Source organism: Gorilla gorilla, chromosome 9 (assembly GCF_029281585.2).
Source record: "Gorilla gorilla gorilla isolate KB3781 chromosome 9, NHGRI_mGorGor1-v2.1_pri, whole genome shotgun sequence".
Classification (NCBI taxonomy): Eukaryota; Metazoa; Chordata; class Mammalia; order Primates; family Hominidae; genus Gorilla; species Gorilla gorilla.
The window spans coordinates 111,585,785-111,596,810 of record NC_073233.2 but is presented as its reverse complement, the minus strand read 5'-3'; the positions used below and the strand labels follow the sequence as shown (position 1 = coordinate 111,596,810).

The 11,026-nt window shown below is 35.6% G+C and overlaps 1 long non-coding RNA gene across 1 annotated transcript; it reads left to right on the top strand.

Moving 5' to 3' along the window:
- Positions 1-242: 242 nt before the first annotated feature.
- LOC134756475 (uncharacterized) lies at positions 243-5,162 on the top strand. Its single transcript, XR_010129188.1, has 2 exons — positions 243-498; positions 1,585-5,162. It is a non-coding gene; the product is annotated as an uncharacterized lncRNA (long non-coding RNA).
- The last annotated feature ends 5,864 nt before the right edge of the window (positions 5,163-11,026 follow it).

The window sequence follows — 11,026 nt, the reverse complement described above, 5'->3', positions numbered from 1 at the left end:
CAAAATTAACAACAGCTAAGACAGAAGAAGTGCTACTTTCAAGTACAACAGGAGCTGAAATGCTGCACTGAGAATTGAGTTAAGCTGAAATGGTTTCTAGCTGCAACAAAAGGGAGTTAGAAAGCTGTCAAGAAATGTTCCCCAGCAGGGTTATTAAATGCCTAAATGATTACTGTTGGAGGTTGTGAAATATTGTTTTCTGGAGGTTTAAGAAACAAAAAGAATAGCCAAGTATTTTATAAGGCATTTACTGTGTGTGACAGTCCTGCATTAGACACTGTGATTCAGCCATGAACTAGAAGGCAAAGTTCTGGCCAACAGAAAGCTCACATTCCAGGACTGCAGTCTTTCCTTAGTCACAGAGGCGTCCATGTCCTCAGCCTGCCCACTATGCACCTATTAACTCATCAGATCTGCATCTCTAGATTCATCTTCTCTATGCCAGGTATTATACCAGTCAACACTTTATGTATTTCATCCTCATGACAACTCCACATGGTAAGAATTATTTTATTCATTTTACCAATTAAAAACTGAAACTAAATTAGATATGCAATTTAATTAAGATTACAAAGCCATGTGGGGTAGATTTGAGATTAGGTTTTTTAATTGCAAGACTAATACACTGTTTTTCCATCTCACCCTGCTACCTCTATTCTATCTCCTCACCACTGGGGCTACCCAAGGCTTGGACATGCTATGTGTTATTCCCTCCTGCATCTATCATCTCATAAGGAAGGAGTACTTTTAGCAATGCTTCTTGGTATCGTGAATGTTTAACTGAAGCCCAGATAGTGCCCAGATCTTTGTGCTTTCACCATTTAGTGACTCTAGTGGGAGGAAGTTCAATAGAGGTAAGCTGGTATGAAAGAGATCTGAAGGTGGCAGAACCTGTCACATCTCCCAAATTACATAGCATAGGGTGGGGTGGGGTGGGGGTAACTTCTGTGACTGTGGCCTAGCTCTGTATTATTGGAAGTGGTGAGAGAGAGATTAATTTAGGCCCTCTCCAAAAGACAAAGAAAAATATCCAAAAGTACATTTGTAAAATGGTTACTTGGAACTCAGAATGAGTATTTACAAAGAAGTTAAGCTAGTGGGATGATATCAGTAAAAATGGCAGAGTGAAAAACTGAGTACCATAGCACATACCTGTAGTCCCAGCTACTCAGGAGCACAAGCAGTTCAAAGCCAGCCTGGGCAACGTAAGGAGACTCTGTCTCCAAAAAAAGAAGGAAGGAAGGAAGGAAGGAAGGAAGGAAGGAAGGAAGGAAGGAAGGAAGGAAGGAAGGGAGGGAGGGAAGGAGGGAAGGAGGGAGGGAAGGAGGGAGGGAAGGAGGGAGGGAAGGAGGGAGGGAGGGAGGGAAAGAAGGAGGGAAAGGCTGAGTGAGGTCCTCTGAAACTTTTCTCCTCCATAAAAGCAGTGGAAAAACATGACAAAAATTCTAAGAATCTACACTGGAAATTAACAAAAGGCTTTCTGCAAGCCAGAGAGATTTCATTGAAAAAATAGAGCAGAATACTAATAAGAACAGCATGCTTTGTGGCATTTAAACTCAACATATTTCCACCTTTTCCTCTCAGCTCCATGGGAGCCTTAAAAGCCAACATCCTACAATCATGATGAAAACCGGCAGCCTAGCAGTCAGTGGAGAGGGCAGAATGAGGTTGGAGCACCTTCAAAGCCTCATTCGTGAGAATTTTCATTATGCGACCTGCTGGTGGATTCTGGAATACCAATTATTTAGCTGGACTCAGACATCTGCTGTACAACATTGTGTTTATGGTTAACAATGTATATTGTACACTTAAAAATTTGTTAAGAGAGTAGATCTCATGTTATGTGTTTTTTACCACAACAAAAAAGCACTCAGATTAGAAAGGAAGAAGCAAAGCTATCTGTATTTGCCATAATCTTATTTGTAGAAAATCTTAATGAATCCACAAAAATATTAGGAAAGCTGGTAATCAAGTTCAGCAAAGTTGCAGGATACAGGGATTTCTGTACAATAGCAATGATCATTCTGAAAATGAAATATCAATAAAATCTACTTACAGTAGCATCGAAAATAATAAATGCGTCAAAAGAAGTAGAAGAGTGATTAAACTATGAATGATTAAAGACTACTTAAATAAATGTAAGTGTATCTCATGCTCATAGATTAGAAGATAATATTGTTAAGATGACAATAGTCCCCAAATCAATGTACAGATTCAAATTCAATGTAATATTTATTAAAATCCCAGATGACTTCTTTGCAGAAATTTACAAGCTGACTCTAAAGTTCATATGAAAGTGCAAGGGACATAAGATAGCCAAAAATCTTGAAAAAGAACAAAGTTGGATAGCCCACACTTCCCAATTTCAAAACTGGCTACAAAACAATAATAATCAAGACTGTGTGGTACTGGTATAAGGATAGACATATAGACTAATGGAATATAATTGAAAGTCTAGAAATTAAGCAATAAATGTGGAAGCAATTAATTTTCAAAAATAGTGCCAAGACAATTCAATGGATAAAGAATAGTTTTTTCAGTAAGTGGTGTTGTGAAAAATGGACAGCTCCATGCAAAAGAATGAACTTGGACCCTAACTCTCACCATATACAAAAATTAACTCAAAATGAATCAAAGATCTAAATGTAACAGCGACAACTATACAAGTCCTAGAAGAAAATGTCGGTATAAATATTTATATTAGGCAATGGTTTCTTAGATGTGACACCTAAAGCACAAGAAACCAAAGAAAAATAATAGATAAGTTGGACTTCATCAAAATTAAAGACTGTTGTGCTACAAAACATACTCTCAGGAAAGTAAAAAGACAACCCTCTAGAATGGAAGAAAATATTTACAAATCATTTATCTGATACGAATATGGTATCCAGAATATAGAAACAACTCTTAGAACTCAACAATTGGAACACAAATAATTCAATAATAAAGGTGAACAAAGAACTTAAATAGATATTTCTACAAAAAAAGTTCAAATGGCCAATAAGCACATGAAAAGATGCTCAAGATAATTATTAAGGAAATGCAAATCAAAACCATCTAGCGATACAACTTTATAGCCCGTTGTTTGCAATAACAAAAAAAACTGGGAGCCACTTAGTCATTCATCATCATGGACTCTGTTAGACACAATCATATAATGAAAAAATATAGTCATTAAAACGTGAGCTAGAACTGTATGTCCTGATATGGAAAAGCCTTCAAGATATGTAGTCTGTTTTCACACTGCTATAAAGAACTGCCCAAGACTCGGGCAGTTAAAGAAAAGAGATTTAATTGACTCACAGTTCCACGTGGCTAGAAAGGCCTCAGGAAACTTATGATCATGGCAGAAGGGGAAGCAGGCACATCTTACATGGCGGCAGGTGAGAGAGAGCAAAGGGAGAAAAGTCCCTTATAAAACCATCAGAGCTCATGAGAACTCACTCACTATCACACGAACAGCATGGGGGTAACCACCCCCAAGATCCAATCACCTCCCACCAGGTCTCTCCCTCGACATGTGGGGATTATGGGGATTAAAATTTAGGATGAGATTTGGGTGGGGACACAGAGCCAAACCATATCACCCACGAAGATGGCTACAATCAAAAAGATAGACAATAATAAGTATTGGTGAGGATTAAAGAAATTAAAACCCTTGTGCATTTTGGGGGGAATGTAAAGTGATACAGCCATTTTGGAAAAACAGTTTGGCAGTTCTATAAAATGTTAAACATAGAGATACCATGTGACCCAGGAATTCCACTCTTAGGTATATATCCAATGAGAACTGAAACCTATGTTCATGCAGAAATTTGTACATAAATTATCATAACAAAATTGTTAATAGTCATAAAGTGTAAACAATCTCAATATCCATCAACTGATGAATAGTTAAACCAATTGTAGTATATCCAAACAAAGAATGTTATTCAGCCATAAAAAGAAAACACTAATTCATGGCTGCATCATGGATAAATCTTAAAATCATGTTCAGTGAAAGAACTGAGACACAAAAGCTCACATATTGTATAATTCCATTTATGTGACATGTTCAGAATAAGCAAATCTATACAGGCAGAAAGTGGATTAGTGGTAGCCAGGGACTAGAATGAGGGAGGGGAGAATGGAGAGTGACTGCTTATAAGTATGATGTTTCTTTCTAGGGTTATGAAAATATTCTACAATTAGATTGTGGTAATGGTTGCACAACATGAATATACTAAAAGCCACAGAATTATATACTTTTAAAGGGTCAATTTTGTGTTATATGAATTTTATCTCAAAAATAAAGGTTTCATAATTTATCTATCAGATTAGCACAAAAATTAAAATTTGAGAATGCCCAGTATTCACAAGTTTAAAGGGAAATGAGCCACTTCATACACTGTGTCTGGTAAGGTAAACAGATTCAACTCCTTTGAAAGACAATTAGGCAACATTTATCAATGTTTTGCCTGCACACTGACTCCACAATTCTGCTAAAAATTTAGCCAGTAGATGTACTGGTATAGTATGCCAAAATTATGTTCAAAAAAGATTCACTGAAACCATTTTTGCAATTACAAAAAAACTGGTAGCCACTTAGACATTCATTAGCATTGGCTCTGTTAAATACAACCATATAATGAAAAAATATAGTCATTAAGACATGAGCTAGAACTGTATGTGCTGATATGGGAAAGGCTTTAAGATATGTTATGTTGAGAAAAACCAGTGTGTGCAGCACTTTGTGAAATAAGCCAGGCACAGAAAGATAAATACCACATGATCTCACTCATATGTGGAATCTAAAGAAGTTGATCTCATTAAAGTAGAGAGTATAATAGTTGTCACTGAAGCTGGGGAGGGGAGGGAGGAGGGGAGAATACGAAGAGATTGATCAATAGGTACAAAGTTACAGTTAGATAGCAGGAATAAATTCTGATGTTCTTTGAACAGTAGGGTGACTATTGTTAACAATATTGGATCGTATGTTTCAAAATACATAGAACAGAGGATTTTGAATGTTCTCTCTACAAAGGAAAGATAAATGTATGAGGTGATGAATATGCTAAATAACCTGACTTGATTTTTTACAGAATGTATCAAAATACCACACTGTACCTCATAAATAAGCATAATATTGTGTGTCAATTAAAAACAAAATTTTCAAAATGAAATGCACTTTTGAGTAAACATATTTAGTAGCATGCCTTGGTAATAAGTAGTTATTATTCATTAGTAGATAATTACATAACTGGAATTCTCAGTTAAAATTTGTGATTAGAAAAATATAGATTAAAAAATAGAAGTTAAGTGATTATTAGGTTACCAGCTTAGCCCACACACATTGACTTTACCCATTATTAGGGGGGCAGTTGTACAACACTTACTCTGGAATCAGACTTGGGTTAGAATTCCCATTCTATAATTTAGTTGCTGTGTGAATTTGGGCAAATGGCCTACCTTGTCTGAGCATTCATTTCTTCAGCTAAGCATGGGGCTAAGATTTTATGATAGAGTCATTACGAAGACAACAGATAAGCTATATATACAAAAGCACTAGAAGTCTTTAATAAATGGTCATGAATAACATTCTTATAATGTAAGCAAAATAGTTCTTATAACAACTCAAATCCACAGATCACTTTAAAATTCTTGTATTGTAGATGGGTTAGATGTTTTTAATCTGAGGAGCTCTAATGCTTAGAGCTAAGTCAACATCTCCCTAGAATGTCTCACATTTCTGAATCTTCAGCTCCAGCACCCTGAAATTCTGAATCCATCTGTGCACTGAGCTACTCAAATGTTGGGCTCTTCCAAGCCCTTGAACATCAAGGAAATTTGGCAGTTATCAGCAAGAGGGCAGCCCTTACAACATCATGGAGCTGGATTTCCAGGCTCAGGGAGATGAGGAGGCCCATAGGCAACATCAACAGCAGAAGGCTCCACTTGCAGAGAGTCTGCACCCACATGGCAGGCTGTGGCAGCCAGAGGGATGCATGGAAATGTCTGCCAATGTGCTTTGACCATTTGAGGCAAGTGTCCTTACATCATAGCCCATCTGGACAATGAGAAGAGCTACATTTAAGGGTTAGAACGAATAGGTATTACGTCTTGCACTTTGCCTTTTGTATTGCTTATTTGTTTAATCTGTTTTGTACTTTTTCTGTGAAATTGCAGAGTGACAAGTGATCTGGAACCCAAGAAAGCAGGGTAAAATTGCAGGTTCCCCACTTTCTAGCAAAGCAGGTTTGAGCAAATCAACTAACCCATCTGAGCTTCTCTGTCTTCATTTGATGATAATCACATAAAGAGGCTTGTATTATACCTTGGATATAAAAAGTGCTCAGTCCATTGTTAGTTCTCTTCCTCTTCCCCTCCCATTTCTACTTAGTTCCCCTTTCCTTTTCTTATGATATAGTTTGCAATTTTGGCTTTGGTTAAAGACGCTCTTTCTTCTCTGTGCCTGAAACCTAATAGTGCAAGCTAGATCTGTGGATATGACAGACATTTGCCCAATGTGGTTGTTCCAGATCTCTGTGGGAAGCAATAGTCTCATGCAAAGATCTCAAATACTAGAAAACTTTCAATGTGCTTAAATAATGTCAATTCAATTTTAATTTTTACAATGTGACATCTGAAAGCTAGAAATGAGGGAACCAGGAAGATGTAAGGACTTTCATAGGCAGTCTCCATATGAAAGTGTTGGGATTACAGCTAGGAGAGTCTGCCCCTTCCCCCTTCATCAACACTGCAGTTTATGGTGTGCTCTGCAGTATGGGCATGGCTGGATCTCCCTGAAATGAGAGGGAACTTGAGAGTAAATATTCATTAGCCGGTTGATTTCACTGAATAAGAACAAAAATCCACACACACAGCCCATACTTCTTTCTCTACTTGTTCTCAACATGCATAAAATGATAAGAAGAGATTTCCTTACTAGGATTGCCTTGTAGGAATTAAATTCATTTAAAGCAAAGTGAAAGAAGCCTTAGAATTAGAAAACCCCAAGCCTGTTTCTTTTGGAAATTGCTATCTTTATTTTTATTGTTTATTCATTCACTCCCCGGTCTCATCATACCTTTATTGCATGAATTTTAAAATTTTCTTTCCAAAATATGTTTATTACTAGCTTTTTCATTGGCAATTTTTATAGTGTTTTGATTCTTCAATTGATTTTTTAATATCCAAATCCATTAAGTTGTTTCTGTTTAAATACCTTCAGTAAGGACAATGAGAGCTTCCTGAGGTGAAGTGGGGGGAAAAGGTCCTTGTAGTTCTAATCTTCAGAGGTAGAAACATTTTGATCTCCCGAAATCATAATCAGACAAAGAGGAGTTCTCTGTTAATGATGCTAGAGAGAGCCTCTTAATTAATTCCCTTTATTGTCTCCTGATACAATAGAGAGAAGACATAATGAGAGGAATGAGATATTCTCCATAGATTTTTCTCTAATCACTTAACTTTTCAAAGTAGGGATGATTTTAATTTTTCTCTTTCTTTTGACTCTGGCATAATTCCTTCTGAAAAATATTCTCTTCAGGGGTCAAATTACAAAAGAGCAAGTTGTTCGGTTGTAAGCATATGGGCTATTTTATTTTAAACAATAAAGTAAAAGATCTGATGACATTGTTATACCCTAAAAAAGCTCACTTTCTATTCTAACCCAGTCATGTGTGAAACAACAGCAAAGCGAAAGAAATTATGTTAATCCAGCTATCCAGATAGCTCTGTCACTTCTGGGTATTCTGGATAATGGGGGGAAAAGCTTATGACTGCTGTCAAATAAAAAATAGACCGTTTCTCTCCCTTTCTTGCAATGGTTCCAACCTCACTTAAACTTTGGATTCACCTGTAGAATTTCAAAACATAGTGATACCTCTGTCTTATCCCCCAGATATTCTTATTTAGTTGGTCTGGGGAAAACCAGGTATCAGGGTTTTTTAAATCCCCTGGCAATTCTAATATAGTATAGCCAAGGTTGAGAACTCTTGGTAAACAGAATTGTGGGGTGAAGACTGGGAGCAGGGCCACAGCTTCAGACTCCGCATCTTCCCCTTTCCTGTAGTTTCAAACTGAGCAGTTCTGCCTCTCTGTGTTTATATTTTGGAAGTCTGTTTATAGCTTTTTTATTAAAGAAAAATGGTTATTGTTTTTAATCCTCAAAGAAAATTTGGAAACCACTATTCTACTGAGGAAGGCTAATAATTCACTCTTCTTTTCCAGGATGGTTTTATGCCTATGATCAAAAATAAAAGCATTTCAGCTTATTTTGTTTGTTTTATTCTTAATAATTAGGAAAATTGAATATAAAGTTAAAAAGTTGAGTGCTGGCTTTATTTTATTCTAAGAGGCATTGGAGAGAGTGGAACTCTTCTGCCCTATCCTCAAGCACTGCGGAGTGATTTAAGAAAAAAGGATCTTGGAGATGGAATATAGATAGATGCCTGCTCAGAAATATTAAAGCTCCCTTGAACCTTCAAAAAGCTGGATTGCTTATAGATGTAAATGAAGAGCAATGGCTGAAGGCTTCATTCGAAAATGAAATGTATTAAGGCCCCTCAAGACCAGTAGTTAATGAATATTATTTGATTATTTCAAGTCTCATCAAAATGAGAAAGTAAAAGGGTCTAGCACACAGCCTGCTAGAAGCTCCACAAACGTCAGGAATTTTTTTATTCTTCTTAAAAGATAAGAAATTTGAAAATTACATGCCAACATGGTGAAACCGTGTGTCTTCTAAAAATACAAAAACTAGCTGGATGTGGTGGCACAGGCCTGTAGTCCCAACTATTGGCAAGGCTGAGGTGGGAGAATTGCTTGAACCCAGGAGGCAGAGGTTGCAGTGAGCTGAGATCACAGCACTGTACTCTAGCCTGGGTGACAGAGTGAGATTCTGTCTCAAAAAAAAAAAAAAAAATTACTTGGATGGATGTTGTTGAATTACAGTGGTAAAAATTACTCTTTCATTCTCAGCTTTTTCTTCTAGGACCAATAAGTTAAGGAGCCGTGAGCCACAGTGCTGAAACCCTATGAGTCTTCAACTCAGAATATGCATCCTACTAAATTAGTTTTACTTAAAGGTTAAAGATGGTTTTCTCATTAGAGAAAAGATAGTTATATAAAAAAATAACAATTTTTATTTGGAACAATTGTAAGCCTTTGCCTCATTTTGTTTCTCTTTTATTCCTTTCTTTTCTTTTTTTTTTGAGCTGACAAATATATTTATGCCAACCACAGAAACTATAAGTCATACAAAAACAAACAGCAAAATGATAGAAGCAGTTCCTTCCTTATCAGTAATTACTTCAAATATAAATAGATTCAACTTTCAAATAAAAAGGCAGAGATTGGAAAATGGATCAGAAAATAAACCAAAACCATGATTAAATTACATGCTGTCTACAAGAGATTCATGTTAGATTCAAAAAGACAAATAGCTTGAAAGTACAGGATGGAAAAAGATATTTTATGCAAATTACAACCAAAAAAATTGGAGTGGCTATGGTAATATCAAACAAAATAGATTCTAAGCCAAAAAACTGTTACAAGAGACAAAGACAGACATTATATGGTGATAAAGGGTGAGTTCATCAAGAAGATATAACAATTATAAACATGTATACACTAAACAACAGAACCCCCAAATATATGCAGCAAACATTGGCAGAATTGAAGAGAGAAACAGTTCTACAATAATAGTTGGAGTTTTTAATACCATTTTCAATAATGGATAGAATATGTAGACAGAGATTAATAAGGGAATAAAAGAGTTGAACAATATACACAAACTAACCCTAATAGAAATACAGTTGATTTTTGCTATTTGCGGTAGTAATGGTCTATAAAGTCACCATGAACTTTAGGGCAAATATTAAATTGTTACTCTTAGGCAAAATGCAGAGTTACTCTGGTAACATTTCCATCAACTGATCAATACGTAAATTTGTTTTATATGTATTTCTGTTTAAAGACACTTTATTCAATATATATTATTTATTTATTAACATTGAACTCATAATCAATAGCACTATAACTTGTTCCTTAATAACGACTAACATCCATTTTATCTGTAAGGCATGCCACAACCTTCTTGCACTTAGAAACACCAGACAGCACTACAATAGTGTGCTTAGGAACCATGTTAAACAGAAAAAACATTAATAATAAACAAAAATATGAAAAACATAGCACTGCATAGATAACCAAAAGGACACTTGTTCATAGCATGGGAACTTAAAAAAGAAGGCAGAGCAATGCCTTGTTCAGTCTGAGTTGAGAATGTGTGTCTCAGACAACTCATATTTTTCACTGCTCCGAACATGTCCTCAAATGAATGTAAAAGCTATGTGATTTCAGAATTACAAACAATTTTTAGTGGGTGGGCTAATTGGGAATTATGCAATCTATGAATAATGAAGATTGACTGTATATGGAACACTCTACTGACAATAGCATAACACACATTATTCTCAAGTGCACATGGAACAGTCATCAAACTAGACCATATGTTAATCCACAAGTCTCAATAAATTTATAAAGATTAAAATTATGCAAAATATCTTCTCTGAGCACAGTAGAATGGAACTAGAAATCAGTAACAGAAGGAAAGCTGGAAAATTCACAATCTTGTGGAAATTAAACAATATAGAAACAACCAATGGGTCAAAGAAGAAATCACAAGTAAATTTAGAAAATATTTTGAGATGAATGAAAATGAAATCACAACATACCAAAACTTATGGGATGCAGCAAAAGAAGTGTTCAGAGGAAATTTACAGCTACAAATTCCTACAATAAAAAAGAAGAAAAATTCCATATCAATAATCAAAAACCTCTCAACAAAGAAAATTCCAGGCCCTGATAACTTCACTAGTGAATTCTACCAAACATTTAAAGAAAACAGATGAATAGTTAAACAAAATCTGGGTGGTGTGGTTGTACATACAATGGAATATTATTCAGGTATAAAAAGGAATATAGTTCTACTACGTGCTACAACATGGATGAACGTTGAAAGTATACTTTGCTAAGTGAAATA